Source organism: Protopterus annectens, chromosome 5.part1, assembly GCF_019279795.1.
Source record: "Protopterus annectens isolate FY-2018-M chromosome 5.part1, PAN1.0, whole genome shotgun sequence".
NCBI lineage: Eukaryota > Metazoa > Chordata > Ceratodontiformes > Protopteridae > Protopterus > Protopterus annectens.
In genome coordinates this window covers 174,981,347-174,998,305 of record NC_056736.1, presented here as the reverse complement: position 1 = coordinate 174,998,305, position 16,959 = coordinate 174,981,347, and positions in this window count along the sequence as shown.

Genomic DNA, 16,959 nt, shown 5'->3' with positions numbered 1-16,959 from the left:
TTTCTAGAATCAACTGTCACACAAAGAATAAAAAAGCCTACAGATGCTGTCCACCTATGGGATTTGCAATTGTTTAACTGGCAGTGTTACTGATTTATGGAGAGCAAATATTGAAGAAAGGGCCATACAGAGTGTACAGGAAGGGATGTTCTCACCAGCATATTCCAGGATGATTTACACCTGACCATTATACAGATATGCCACTGATTACCTTGCTAGTTTTCTTTCCTCATGGTATTGTACTTTTGCTATTTACTCCACAGCATATACACATGTGTGTTATTACTTTAATCAGTGATATGAACAAGGGACACATGTCATATTATCAGCTTTACCAGCTATACTACACAATCATATAGCAACATTAACATTATAAATTACATGTATGGTGCAGATTAAAATAATAATAGAAAAAAGATTGCATGTATTATGCCATAAAAAAGTAAACTATCCCTAATGTAGATTCAAACCCTACACCTCTGGTGTTGTTATTCAGGGCATACTTCATTAACATGTAAAGGCATTTAGGAAATTATAGCACAATTCTAATTTTCTGCATTCAGTAATTTCCAAAGTGCTAGTTTTGGCCCATTATCACCAGACACATTTGCACGACTGATGGGTAAACGTCTGTGCATGCAAATTAAAATTTTGAGTTTTTGCCATAAGATGGAAAATGTCATTCACTAAAGGGCATCAGCGACTGGCACCAATGTATAATTCCAATTACTGCACAATGGATGAAAAACAAAAAAAAATATTCCTAAATCAATGTAATGAATTTTTGACTTTGTAGGTTTACACAAGTGAAATGTTTAGAGTAAGGATTCCTACTTTCATATGGATGTCACTTTCACAAGATTTGAACACTACCTTTACAGCATAAGAATTAGACATTGAAATGATAAATGTGTTGCACCATCTGAACATTTACATAAAACAAGGAGAAAGTCAAGCACTTTTGTTTTGAATTGCACTTCTGAGATTTATTCTTACTCTGCACTGCATCCATGCTATCAGACTGCTGTAAATTTTGCTGTCAGTGCAATTGTTTGACAGGGATCAGTGGAGATGTGAGGATAAATAAATGATGTGAAGTTACAAACAACTGTCTGCAAGACAAGAGTTAGTGATAGCAATTGTACATTACTTTCTTGTATTACCTTTGTACAAGGAATGTCTTAAAGGTTGCCATTAGCATAAAATTGTCTTTTTACATTGCATATATGCTTTGGGTATCACTCACATTGTTAGCAGTCTTCATTCTCTGTGTAAACAGGCATCCCATCTTCTTACAAAATGTTGACAAAAATGCATATCAAGGATTGTTACTAACTCAGTAAACATAACTTAAAACTTTTTTTGTAAGCTTTTCTTTCTTTAACACACCCCCTGTAACCGAACTTCATGTTTGAAGGGATGCTGTACAAATCATTGGTCTATCAGTCCTGCTAACAATGCACACTTGCAAGGAATTACAAAACCAAAACTCAAATAATATCTGCTCTTTTACTACTCAGGCATATGCACATAATCATCTAGGAGCCAACACCATATTGATCTCATCAGCATTTCAAGCAAATTGAGAGTTTCAGAAATGATAACGAGTTGAGAGCTGATTAACATATTGCACATGCCCAGATGGGCTTATCTACACAATATAAGTAGGGTATGGGTCTATGGAACTTCCACTGTGCTAGGAAAGTTTGCTAGGTGTCCAAAGTATGCCATACAAATTACTGATATCTGTTTCATTTAGCAATATGTAGGATACAGTCTGAAATCTTTCAAGGTATGTATTCCTCTATACAACTACTGCATCATAGTATATGCAGATAAATTATTCGCAATGAGTGCTGTGTACCTGGTAGTGATTTTGAAAATGACATTTACTCCAGTTATCATAATTGTATTTTATGGGTATTGGGAAGACACACAATCATGTGTTAAGAGCTTTTTTAGCATTACTATAACATCCCTAAAAGTTCAGAAATGTGTCTGGCTTGCATGAGTTATGAAAGCTTGTGCTATGTTAACCACTGTTTCTCTTTTTATGATGTTTCTCTACTTAATAGTTAGATATATTTTTGCATATATTATTACTTGTTGTCTTCTCTAGTTTATAACTTTTATCCTTTGGGGTGGGGTGGGCTTAATGCATGTAGGATATTACAGTGCTTACACTGTCATTTAAACATTTTCTATGATGATAATCACTGACTGCTTTCTGATATATCTTGCATAAGTGTAACAGCCTGTACAACCCTCTGGTGTGTTGCTTTTGTAAAATATATTTTTTTCTTTAATCTCAACAATGATATGGCTCCAAAATCCAAAAATAAGATTGAGACATCTTCATGAAAACCTCCTATTTGAGATGTTGAAAATGAGATCATAATACAGATTCTTCATCTACATGATGCACAGCTTCTAGAGACACACTGAGTTGACTAACCCTTCTGTGACTGGGGGCTGAAAGTTCATTATGTTAATGCTATTTGTGGCCATATGCACCATATGGTCTGACACAGGGACATGACTGTTTAATTTAATGACATGATTAAAATGGCTACTGAGAGAGAAAAGGTGGGTCATCAACTGAACCACCACTCACTGAGATGGAGGAGTTCCTATCAACAGTAAAGGATCCAGGAAGCTCAGCAGAGTTTCGCAGTGTGGTGCTGCATGAAGGGACAAAGGTAGAGGAGAAATACAGGATTTCCATTATTGATGTCACAGTATTCCAGTCAAATATACATTACATCTTCCTTTACAATTTCTATTACACTACAGGCTTATAATACCTCCATTGATTAAAACTGTGGCTATGTACATCTGACATTGAGGTACAATGACAACCTACATGGTATGGGCTTTTCTTTTTTGTATGAGTTATATGTTGGACTCTCTGAGATTATTGCAGTTGCATTTGTAGCTGAGATCTTTTGGCCTAGGTATTATATTATTTTTTTTTCTGTTTATTTTATGTTTATGTATTTTTTTGGTGTATTCACAGGTAAAGCATTGTCAGGCACCAGCACTTTGGACCTCCCTCAGCCTGATTTTGGAAGAAGGTTAGTCTCTGACAATGTTGTCAGTAATCAATAGCCACAATCTGGTGTTGCAGGGTTATGTCTGACATGGGGATTGTAGCTCCCACAACCCCTCACCACAGTTCAGATACAGTCATGCTGCCTACACAGACATGACACTGATCAATTCGAGAGTGGACAGGGTGATGGCGATATGGTTGATCATGTTAGAGTGGTTATGCCACTTGCAGAGATGTAGGAATCTCCCTCTAGTCTTCACAAGGGTGAAGTACCACAGAGGGGTGTGGATAGTGGTGCTCAGAGAAGCTATGCTTACTGCCCTCCTCCTGAGGATGCTGTATCAGTACCTGCCATCTAATATATGTGCCGAGCCATTGTAGAGGTACAGGAAGGTTTTTCCAAGGCATTAGAAGAGATAGATTGACTTATGAGGCTCTATGAACCATGTGTGTGACTCCTTAGACAGGATGAATGACACACTGGACCATGCAGTACCTGCTCTGGATCATCTGCAGAGGTAGGGGCAGCAAACACAAGCCAACTGGCCATTATATTACCTTACCAGATATCAGATGATGTGGCCATAGATGTGTCAGATCCCACTGCCACAGTGATACTACTTCTATTGCTACATCAGAAGTGGATGTGTTCACACCCAGATGTGGCTGTCCATATGATCATGGTTATGGACATTGTCATGATGGCAGCTCAACAATCAAATATTGTTCACATTTAGGTAGCACTCCAACATCAAGCTAGGGACATGAAATTAGAAATAGAAGTCCTTGCAAAGGTAGTTATTGTGGTCAGCATTGTTCATTCTGACACCGATCCTGTACAATACGTGGCTCACACCTGTCCAGGATGTCAGATGTTAAGCATGTCCTGAAGGTTCTTAGGATGTGGAGGTATGCCACAGGGCTCGAGTGTGAGTCACCTCTACACAGGAAGCTCATAGCACTCGTAGATAGGCAAGGGTGCAAGGTCATGGAGGTGGTGTTGAAACACAATGTTAAACTTATAGAATGGATTACAGCTGAGGTGAGTACACTCAATGAAGACATTTTACAAGACCCTAAATACATGGACTGCAAGGTCAAGCATAGAAGAATATTTCATAGTATTGAACTCAAATGAATATGCTTTGGAGCAATAAGATAAAGAAATTTGAATGGGACCATGTGGATTACTCATATGAGACAGCTTATTCACCACCACCAGAGACACACGTTTGGGACAGGTGTGTGTTTGACCAATATTACCTACATTTGGAGATGATGAGACACAGTTATAGAAATAATTTGGGGAATATCAATGGGAGGAATGCCCAAAGCTCAGTAGCCTATTACAAAGGAGAATCCATGGAGGGGGAGGCCTTTCTTTGGCTCAGATGATCAAGACAAATAAGAAATCAGCAGCAGAGCATCCAATCAAATATCAACAGCAAGTGGACATACAACAGGAAGAACCAGTGAACAATGTATTATGTGAATGGGCCTCCACGTTTTGGCCAACCAAGCAGGGGTACATAACTAATGAGGAAGTTAGTTTTCAGCATCTGATTCCTCCTCTTCTTATGGAAGGATAAATGATTGTTAGTTTGGATGATAATAACAATCTTAAAGTTATCCATAATGCTGAAGGAGACTTTAAAATTTACAATTACACAAATGTGGACTTGGACACTTCTTTTGCAGATTTTTTTTATGAAGAGAACTAATTTGTGCCCTCCAACATGGCAAAACCTACAGACTTATTATTGGATTTCCAATTACTTTTTAAATAAATTGAATTTTAGAATATTGTTTAAAGATATGCCCAATATTGATACTACATCAAAAACATCAATTATTTATAGCCCACCCCTACATCCAGTGTTAGCAATGTATGAGAAAGTTTGTGAATTGGACTTTCACTCATGTTTAGGGATCCGTAACCCACCCCTACATCCAGTGTTAGCAATGTATGAGAAAGTTTGTGAATTGGACTTTCACTCATGTTTATGGATCAGTAACAGAATCTTTACATGTAATATTAATGAAGGTGATTTAGAAAAGATTCTGTTTATTAAAAGATAAAAACTCAGTGTAATCACACCAGATAAAGTGGGAGAGATGGTGATTATGGATATGGATGATTACAACAAATGCATTTTTGATATCTTAGGGGGAAGAGCTTACAGAACATCAGGTAAAACTGAATTAAATATAGCCTATCATAAAATAAATGGGCAACTAAGAGATATGTTTATAGAAGGAAAGTTAACATTGGATGAGTATAATTACTTGAATGTCAGTCCTCCACTTATACCAACAATGTTTGAAATCCCATAAATTCATAAGTTCCTAGAAAATCCATTTATGAGACCAATAGTGGATGGGAAGTGATCTATAATTTCAGCAAGTGCTCCATTTTTGGATTAGTCTCTTAAACATTTACTTAAATATTAAAACCACTTGTGCAGGGACTCTTGGCACATCCTTCAAAAAGTAAATGACTTGACTTTCTGTACTACTACATACTTGTAACCATCAGTGTCATAGACCTGTACATTGTCATCTCCCATACAACAGGCATGAATTGGTTTGTTGACTATCTGGGGAGAAGGGAGGGTAGCACAAGATAAATTAAATACATTTGTGGAATTGCTTGAAATTATTTTAAAAAATATTTTTTTTATTTTTTTTTTTTTTGAAGGAAGATTTTTATATACAGAAGGAAGGTGTAGCGATGGGGTCTCCATTTGGGTCCCTTTTCACCAATAGTGTGATGTTGTAATGAGGACAGCTATATGATTTAATGGTCATTTCTTTGATCATACATTAAACTGTTTTACCAGACTCGTATTTTTATTTTCACATGTTTTGTGGTAGTGAATGGTTTATACTTCAGTTGTCTAGCATTTTTTGTGTATGTCAGATGTAGTGATATTCCTATATAGATATCATTCCTTTTCACTTACTGCTTACCTTTGTTTATGTGCTATAGTATCTGTTCATTACAGTTTTGTCACTCTCCTTTGCTGCTGCTTCAGAAAATCTCCTAGCCAGAAGTTGCCTATGTCTGATGTTCACAGTAACCAATCATTGCATGGGTAAGCAAACTTTAGTTTGGTTGTATGATGAATGTTACTGGTTTTATCTGCTTAACTCTTCTGTTAATCAAGTAATGGGCATATATGCAATTTGATACTTCTTAGCCACTGCCATTACATATTGTGCCTGCCTCCATCTAGCATGATCATCTTCTGCTCCTGGTTCCTCACCTGACCCCTCTTCAGAGTCATCTCCCACTGTCTGGGGTGCTGTGAGCCATAATACCTGTTCTGGGGCACCCTCATACCTCTCAGACTCTTAGAGGTAGAAATCTGGATAAAGCCACAAATAACGGGGAGACAAAGTCCTTAGAGGAGGAAAACTTTTTAAATATTGCTCCTACAAAATTAGAAAGTTTATAAAATGACATGCTTTGCATTAATATGAATTTTCTGAAGGAAATTAAGTCAATAACTCAAATGTCTGCTATTATGTTCTGACTTAAATCCTCAATTTGCCAATCATTTGTCAGAAAAAACACAGTTTATGGACTGTTAAGAGGCACGGGCACCCTTCTGGTACTGTTTTCTAAGTATTATATTATGTAAGATAGCACATACATTAAGTATTTTGGTAGAAGTGTTGAGCACATTTTTAAAGGGCACCTGCAGATGTATTCAGACAGTGGAACCATGATTTGAGCAACCCAAGTATACACATACACTATGACATTTCTTGTCTGTGCATGTGCAGTGTTGCAACATTTCTCACAGAAGTTGTGATCCAATGTTCTAGTGCATATGCTGCATCCCTCACTAGATATCCTTGTGAGAAGTCACCCACTGCAAACCTCAGATACAGTTCACAGGTTTACCATATGTGGGAGTCATAAAACCTACCTGATTGGCCTGCACAAGTATTATAGATGACACCTTTGCATTACAGACCACCAGACAGTTGATGGAGTGAAACCTTTTTCCGTTAACATACTCTTTCCCAGTTAACCAGATGCAGCTTTTATATTAATGTGGTGTAATCTGTGGCTCTCAGTACCTCAGGGAAATGAGCTATGGCACAGAAGTTTTGCATGGCATTAGCTCCCACCCCAGCGAACAAATTATGATCCCCACAAGTTAAAGCTTTGCATTGAGAAACTGGTGGAATATTCTTGAAGCAGAAGGCTGTGTAACTCCCACTATACCCCCTGTAAGACACTGAAAAATCTCTGCAGCTAAAATGTGCAAAGCTACTCATAACTTTGTATCCACTGGGATGGGTTCTCCTTTATCCACATGTGGCCTCGGATGGGGTTGGCTGATGCCCACAGTTAACTATACGGTATCCCTATACACATTGAAACATTCAAGTTTTTCAGTTTCATGTAGCCCAAGATAGGTCAAATGTGATCTAAAAACCCTATGCCTTCTAAGGTGACATCTGGCATCTTGTATGAGATCTTGTTGCAGATGCAGGTTTTCAATGACCATGGCAACCCCTAACATTTTTTTAAAGTTTTCATGTGACTGTATTCCATGTGTTAGTATTCAGATCTAAAGTGTGTTCAACATAATCATGATTGTTTTACACATTTCTGAATTTCTCCACCATTATTTCTTGCTTCATTAGCATACAACACAGCTGACTATATGTTCATTAGCATATTCTGCTTCTAACCCTTGTTTTGCAGCCATCCTGTTACATGTACTGCTGTTTCATGAATCACAGATTGCTCAGTCATCACTTCTTGTCTCACACAAGAGCTTACCACAAGTATGCATTCATGAATCCATGCCATGGTCCTGGAGGATGTTGATGGGGATCTCTGACAACTTTAATTTCTTCCTTTCTTTCTTTCTTTCTTTCTTTCTTTCTTTCTTTCTTTCTTTCTCTCTTTCTTTCTTTCTTTCTACAGCTTATTAATAGTGGAGTTCTAGTAGAAAGGTTTATTCCTGAATTTATTATTATATTTGGGGTAGCTGGGATAAATGTGACAGTCTTTTGGGTGTATTTGCAGAGAATTCTTAAGAATTGTTTGATGGTATTCTACAAGATTGTCTTTGAGACATCCTGAAAGATGGTTTTGTTAGGTGGTTTGATGGTATTATTAAGCCTGACTGAGAAAGCAACTGATTTGTGGTCAGATTTAACCAGCAATGAGGAAATATGTCAGAAGATAGACAATGGCTTGTTTGAGAATGACCAAGCCAAGATAATTAAGGTCTCTAGTGAGTAGTCTAGGAAACAGTGAGCATATCTACTTATCGAAGTATAACTATATGCCAGTTAATGATTGGATAACTGAAGTACACTAGCAAGAAGATATTTGGCTTGGCAGCTAACTCCTGAATTGCATTATGGCAATTCCATGATCTCTGAATGGCAGGCATGAAGATTTATAGCTAGCAGTGAAGCAATATTTGGATTTGTTAAGGGTAATCTGGATCTCCAGAAGTTTTATCTTAGGATGTTAGGTAATCTGATGTGAAGTGATGGTATTTCTGACAAATAAAGATACTCCCCACAGTCACCTAAGAGCCTAAAGGTTAAATCTAGTTGTCCATAAATAACAAATCAATTAAGTGTCAACTCTGTCCCAAAGAGTACTATGTGGGTATTATGAGCATTTAACTCTGCAGGGGGAACAAGTAAAAGCAAAAGTATCTAAAAAGAAATTATATAAGTTTCATTTCTGTTGGGCATCCTTAAATACAATGTTTAATTTAGGAGATGTCATATTTGAGAGCTTTATTTGTGAGGTAATTTCCATTATACATGATACATATTTTAATTCTTGCACATATATTTATTGACTTCTCCTAGCTGAGAATGAAGTGGCAAATTCCTAACAATAGTACAGCAGATGATAGGGTTCGCAATGGGTTTATCAAGTTTGCCTACTTAGTGCTCTTTATAAAAAAGGATAAATTCAGCAGACTTTATTTTGAAAATTCCTGCTTCTTTACATTTTCTAAGTACAGGCTGCATCAATTTGAACAATACATTGAAGACAAAGGATTTAACATTTATTTGATATTTAGATGCTGTTTTAAAATCAGTGGATGTGCTACATTGAATTTTAATGTGTTTGCACCTTCAAATAACTGGAACATATATATTGTTCAGTAATGTGTGTGTACTTATAAATAAAATATATATCTATTCATTTTTTTTTAATTTTTTCATCCTTTGTTGACCAAGTTAGTACCATTAGGCCAATAGTTTCTTTTCAGAGGAGATCTGATGTGGTATTTATATTATTAGTGGAAAATTGGCTAGGGCATTTGGGGAATTTCCCTTTCTCATCATTGTTGTGAGTGGGGCTCATTTTGCAAGAGCACTTCCTGTTTCCATTCCAGGTGCAGAGGTGGCCTGGAGAAACACAAAGGCAGATGGAGAGAGAAAGAGATAATAAAGTGGTGAGAGAAATGGAGGAAAAAGAAAATATCAAGACCAGAGTATGTGTGCAGGATTCTGAGGAGAAGTTTCAAAGAAATCTGTTTGATGGAAATCAGTCAGCAAATGACATATGTATAACTAATCCCTATAGTTGGGAGAGTTGCAGGATAATTTACTTAAAGGAATGGCAATGCAGAGTGAACCAGAAAAATGAAGGAGATGTTTCCTGGGGGGACATTATACAGAAAATACAAAAGGAGGAAGCAAAGACAAACTTGAAGAATAGTGGTGAGATGGAAAAGAAAATATATGCAGAGAAAGTAAACTAAGGAAGTGGGGGAGAAGCAGAAAAGAAGGCAGAAGAAAATGAAAAAGAGAAGTGCATGGTAAGGATTAAAAGTAAAGAAGACCAACAAATGGACATATATGGACTGTGGGACAACTTAACAGCTCCTTTGGGTGTAAAAGCACATAAAATAAGAGCATTTATTCTTATTAACAAAGAGACATTTTATGACATTATTTTTGAGACTGTTTTTTCAATGGAAACATTTTACTGGAGAATATGAAAAAGAAAGACAGTAACCCATGTAATCTTTATGTGATAAAAACATTTAACAGGGAAACAAAAAAGAAAATGTGTGTAGAATTTTTGAACAGAGGTAGAAAGAGAGACTTTAAAAGGACATTTGAAAACGTTATGTAAAGAGGTACTGGACATTGTAAAAGTTTATGACAGAAAGGGTTTACAGACTGGTGGATGGGACTGCAATATTGTGTTAAAATATAAAGAGAAAAAATGTACATATACTAAGCATGTGGTGAGGAACAGGAGTGTTATAAAATACTGGTGACAACCCAAAACATGTTTTTTTTCTTTTTTTGTGGAAAACAAGGACATGATGCAAAAAAAGTGAAAATTGAAATGTTATAAATGTAAGAAAAAATTTTAATTTTTGGATGGATTGCAAAAATGAAAATAAGAGTAAGGGAAAAGAAAAAAGATACAGAAGAAAGTGAACAAAGAAAAACAAGTTTAGAAGTAGTAGAAATTGAAGAAAAGTTAGATGAAAAATAATAAAAAAGTAATAGATGAAGGTTCTGAAATAAGTGATGAAGATTGGAAAGTAGTAAAATAAAAAAATCTATTGGTAAAATGGCAAAAGACAGAAAAAGAAAATTTAAAGGGATGAGTGCAAAATAAAAAAGTAAGGTAACAGATGAAAAAGAATACATACAGCTAATGACTGAGTGTTGATATAAAGGTTAAGGTGTTTGACTCAGACATAAAGTACAGTGTTTGATTTTCACCTTTGGTAGGAAAACTGGCTAGGTTTAAAATGGCCGATTAAGAAAGATAGTCGGGAATTAGCTATGAATTTGAAAAAACATGAATCTAAGGAAAGGGGAAAGTGAAAATTTTAGAGTGCTTTTTGTAAATATGAATAGTATTAAGAATGTTGTAAGAAGAATAGGAATTTTGGAGTAGTATAATACATGTAATGTATACATAATTAAATTAGAAGACACAAGCCTCCAGATTTGGCAAGCCCTGCATGATGTGCAGGACTATTGCAGGAGCTCCAGCAGGCAATATGTCTGCCGTGCAATCCAGGAATAAGCTGTAGGGATGTACACAGGCGCTCCTGCACTAGTCCTGCATGGACTCAGCTCCTGTATGCAAATTACCCCATTTGCAGGTGAAATCCATGCAAATGAGGTGAATTTGTGATCCAGGAAGCTGGAAGTTGGCTGTGCAGGACTAGTATAATCTGCAGAAATGTACTCAGCCAGTAACCAAGTACATTTCTGCAAACTACAAAATGAAGCCATGACAGCTACAAATAAAGGGTAGATATTAAGTAGAAAGCATATCAATGGCCACATGTATGGCCATTGGCATGGAAAATAGTTGCAAAAGTAAAAAAAATCAACTTTTAATTTTTTTTAGCCGATCTCAGCTGTTTAAGCATAGGGCAGTGGCGCACAAACGCGATCGGGGGAAAAATTAAAAAAAAAGCCTAAAATAAGCATTCTAACCAAAAGCACTATTTTGCCATTAAACTCAATGGCAGGCAGAAGACAACATGGCCAGTGAATAGTGGTTACTAAGGGGGGAGGTTCAGTGTGCGATCTGTAACTATGCATCAGCATGCAATCCAATGCAAATGAGGGGAATGATACTGAATCCCAGATTTCCCCTGCATGCTAGTCAGCACCCAATAGTGTAAGAGCAGGAATAGCTTGGTGCAAGCCTAGGAGTTAGCTGACATCATAGGGGTGTGTGTCAGGCACAGTGTAAGCAGATTGAAGCTTTGTGGTTCATGTTTGCCCTTAGCTTAGCAGACCTAAGCAACGGGGTGTGTCTGAGGCTGCCTAGCACTCTTTACATTGGCTAAGTGGGTGTGTGGGCCATGCAACAAGTTTTAAAGGAAAAAAAAAAGTTAACCAGGAATTAGCAGCTCTGTGCACATTTGAGCACTGTGTTTGTGCGACACACCCCCGGGCTTAAACAGGAAGGCAATGGGAAGGGAAAACAGCAGTAGGAAGGTAATCAAAGAGAACTACCATAACTGCCAGGTAAAATGTATCCGAATCAGCCAGTTACACAGGCAGCAGACCAGCCCAGCCCAGAACACTACTATAAACTATGCAAACACCTTTCCCTCTGTTTTTTCCCACATAATCTACACCAACAGTGTATACAAGTGAGGAATTATTAACAAACAAAAGCAACAAAATGATAGGGGCTGCAATAGCTATTATACAACAACTTGTGGAAGAGGCTGAGGGTTGTGAGGATGAGAATGCTGTCAAACAACTAACAGTGAGGAGATGGAGTGAGGAGATGGAGAAGAGTGTACAGACCCAGGGTAACCTAACAGGGGGTACATGAGCTGGAGATGGTGGAGCACTATAGGGTGGACAGGGACCTCCTACAGCAAATTGTTGAGCTGTGCTGGCCTAAGAATACTTGCTACAGATACCTTCCAAAACCCAACTGGGGATATCATGAGGATCTCACAGGTATCAGTATCCAGGGTACTCCACCAGTTCCTGGATGCCATGTTACCACATGCCGGTGAGCATGTATATTTCCCCAACACCCGTGAGGCGTTGGCTGGAAATATGCATCTCTTCCACCAAATAGCAGAATACCCTGATGTAGGGGGTGCTATAGTCTGCATGCACATACACATCAAAGCACCACCCGGTGAGCGGGGCAGGGTCTACATCAACCACAAGGGCTTCCCCTCCATCAACTGCCAGGTCATGTGCGATGCCCAAGGCATTATAATGAATGTGTGTGCTGGCTGCCCTGGAAGCTATTATAATTCCCACATCTGGCATCTGACACAGCTGTACCAGAGACTTGCTAGTGGGGACATCCCTTATGGTCACGTAGTGGGGTATGCTGGTTATGCACTGGAGCTGTGGCTGATGACACACATCAGAAATGGACATACACCCAAACAAGAACTCCATAATTAGGCACACACATAGACCAGAGTTGTAATAGACCATGTGTTTGGGATGCTCAAGTCACAGTTCCGGTGCCTGAACACATCCAGTGGAGCCTTGTAGTACTACTCAGCTACATGTACTCAAATTGTCATCATATGTGCCATGCTACACAATATGATCCTGCGGTAACAGCTGCAGCAGGAACAGCACTGGGCAGGGCTACACAGCCCCCACCATTACCAAGGCCTGCACAGGCACAGAGGGACACAGAGGAGGAACAACCTGAGCCTGCCCCAGTAGGCAGAAGGAAGGGTGTCCAATATGCCCTGGCCTTGGCAAAGAGGCAATGCATAGCACATACACTGACACAGGAGGGACCCAGGGAATGACACGTCACTCTGACTCACACATACAGTAAAAGGGATGCCAAACATGACACTACCTGTGCTCAACCATGTATAGGAAGTGTACTATGTGCATCCGACATAGGCAGCCCTCCAGCACCATCATCAATACTGGCACACCCACAAGGTAAGTCACTCTCTTTACCAGTTGCCGAATGGAGTAATATGTGTTGTTATCTGTATATATGGTATGGCTGTGAGCATGCAAGGGAATCGGGTGGCTCAATGGGATGCCAGTTGATAGTAGACACCGATAGTGGCAGCATGAGATCTGTAACAAATACTGGTGTCACCATAGTAGCCAGTACTACACATGGTGACAGACCCACTGCAGGAAATGTGCTGGGCCACATGTGTGTCCATATGACACACACATGCCAGTCAGGGAGGTTCACATACCCTACAACAGTCTCAGCCAGCAGGACATGTGTAGACAAACACAAACAAAGGCTGTGCTAAGGCCTCTGAATGGTGCCTATGGGTAACCCCCCCCCCCAGGCCTACACAGACAGACTACATCAGGTCAGGCAGTGGGATGTTAGTTCTGAAGAGTAGGAAGTCATAAACTAATTTGTAGGTCAATCAAACCTAAGACCTGTAGTACACTGATATGCCTCTAGTCAGCAAGATAGGTTAAAAAACAGAATGAAATGGAGTACCTGACATACCAGTACAGTCATAGCCAATGTGTACAAGTGTCAGGTGTGCCCCTCCAATCCCATGTAGAAATGTAGAAACAGTCAGGTGTGCCCACCCAATCCTTTGTAGAACTGTAGTAACAGTCAGGTGTGCCTCCCTCAATCCTGTGTAGCAATGTAATAACAGTCAGGTGTGAACCCCCCCAAGTCCTATGTAGACATGTAGTAACAGTCAGGTGTGCTCACCCAATCCTATGTAGAAATGTAGTAATAGTCTGGTGTACCCCCCCAAATCCCATGTAGTAACAGTCGGGTGTGCCCCCCAATCCGATGTAGACATGTAGTAACATGTATGTATAGGTTTAATACCAGTGGAGCACAGATGACCAGAGCTGGCCAAGGTAGCATGTATGTGTGTGTTAGGTTGGTGTGTGTTTCATATCGTGTGAGAGTGGTCAGTAAGTATGCATGTTGAGGTTTGACCTGGTGGCCATTGCCCACTACTGCCGATGACAGGGCTAAGTCCTCATAACTGCAGTGCCAAAGACAATTCCCCCCAGTATAACACATGCTAGCAGTAAGCCATTGTAAATGTATGATGGCAATATGTGTCAACATCTGAGAGATGGACATGGCATGACTGTTGGGCTAGATATGCAAGCAGTACATAGGAAAAACTACCCCAGACATAAAGTATATAATGTGTAACTGTGAAATGGACACACCCTTGGAATTGTACATACAGGTATGCATCACATTATCTGGGCTTGTAGTAGGGATTAGCGACGTCATCTGGCCAAACACTTGCAGATAATAAAGGTGATAGGACTGATGTATTGGGAAACAGCTGATGTCCCTGCAAAAGCCAGCATAACTGGAATGCCCCATGCATATCTGTGAGTCAGATGCATGTAGTGTCCATAGCACACATGCACCCAGCTCACCCAAACACCATCCACAAGTACCTCTCTGGTCATATCCCTGCTGTTGGGAAAGCATGCAGTGTAGGTGTCCCATGCAGGTGTGTCCCTAGCTGTACGTAGCACCCTGCCAGCATCAAAACCACCTGATCAATACTGATGTATTGGCATGAACACATAGCACATCTACCCTGTCACCCCAGGGGAATATACTGTATGGCAGTCTGGGACTGTAGGACTGACAGAATGCAACGGCCTGCTACAGCAGGTCTGCATCACCACCAAATGGCCTACAGGCCTCTGCCAAAGGCCTGTGTCTCACCTGTACTGCCATTTTAATTTCTCCAAGTCTTTTGAGTTTCTAATACCATGACGGGAATGGACCTCATTCCTAAGTCAAAGTACGATTAAAGTTTATGAAATTAGTATTGTTTCACTCTTTGATGTTAGCCAAAAGTGCTCTTCGCAGCACCCACAATGTGCTCAGTAATGACTCCTTCTGCAATTCGTACTGTGTTATATGAATTAGTAACATATCAAAATATGACTGTAAATTATTTTTTATAAGACCAGTTGCTCCTACTACTGTTGGAACTGTCTGGGTATCTTTCTTCCACATGGCTCTCATTGCTGCCTGTAGATCGAGGTATTTTATGACTTTGTGTCTCTCTGTACGCAAGACACTGTAGCCACTAGGTGTGGCAATTTCAATGATCAATCCTACTTTTGTCTTCTTTTCTTGGACCACTATATCCGGTACTGCCAATGTATGTTATGTCATGGACACCCAAATAACAACATAACACACTCTACATAAGCCATAGGCAAGGCCATGTGAACAAACCACAGTAACATGTCCACCATGTTCCACTGCATGAACCGTGGACCAACACCAAAACTGGTGATAACTTTAGGGAAAGCATCAGAGAATTTATGCATAATGCATGGAAGATTATAGAATAATATAGGGGTGGGGGTTGGGAGCATGGGCAGCATGGAATGTGCAAGGTCCGACACACAGCCGTGTGCACATACTATCCCTGGCTGCAAACACAAAAATGGGCGGTTACAAACCTGCCCGTACACCACAATAGGGGTAATGTCCTGACTTATGACGCCTGCCTCTGGGTAACCTGTGTGAATCTGTACAGCTTTGAGGTATTGCCACAGCGAGATAAGGCCATACTGTCATGTCGATGGATGTACAAGTATGGGATCCTCTGTTAGCACTATACCAAGGTCCTGAACTGGATACACAGACCCAGCAGCAAGTGTCTGCAGCTCTCCTTCCAGAATGGCATAACTTTCCATGAATATGTAGGTGTTTGCCCACAATACAGGACACAGCTGCATTCACCCTGTATTCCCCAGGACATCACTGTGAGCAAGAATGTCCACCTGACAGTACTTGAGGACATAAAAAATCACAATGTATAACAGTACTCATTTCAGAATATCTCTGCTAACACCAGTACCATGTAGCAGAAGCAGCACAGACAAAATCACGGACCGTACACACTATCCCTTGCACATGTTGACCCCATATTGCCAACGAATCTACAGGTATCCTGCAGAAACAGTTTGCTACCTATAGGTGTAGAACACAAAGGTCTGCACTGGAGTACAAACTACCTGGAATGGATCCACACATTCAATACAGAAGGGCATACTGGGCATGCTTATACACAAACAAATGAAGCCCATGTCTGCCAACAACAGTGGACCATACATATCTGACAGTTGCAGATGTTAGTGCATACACTCCTTAGTATGCACCAGACATGCTTTGCACACACATTGGATAGGAATACAGACATATATTCAAGGACAACACACTATAATATGTAAAAAGTAGACATGCATAGATGTGTGGAAGAGAGTGACAGTGACAAGGAGCCTTCCATCATGGGGCCTCTCTCACCCAGCATACAGCCAAATGGCTACAACCACATGATGTGTAAATGTAACTCACTGTAGAAATTAGCCACTGGTATCCGTCAGCATTACAGACTTTGTGGTGTAAGTGCTAGCTGTGCAACATGACTGTA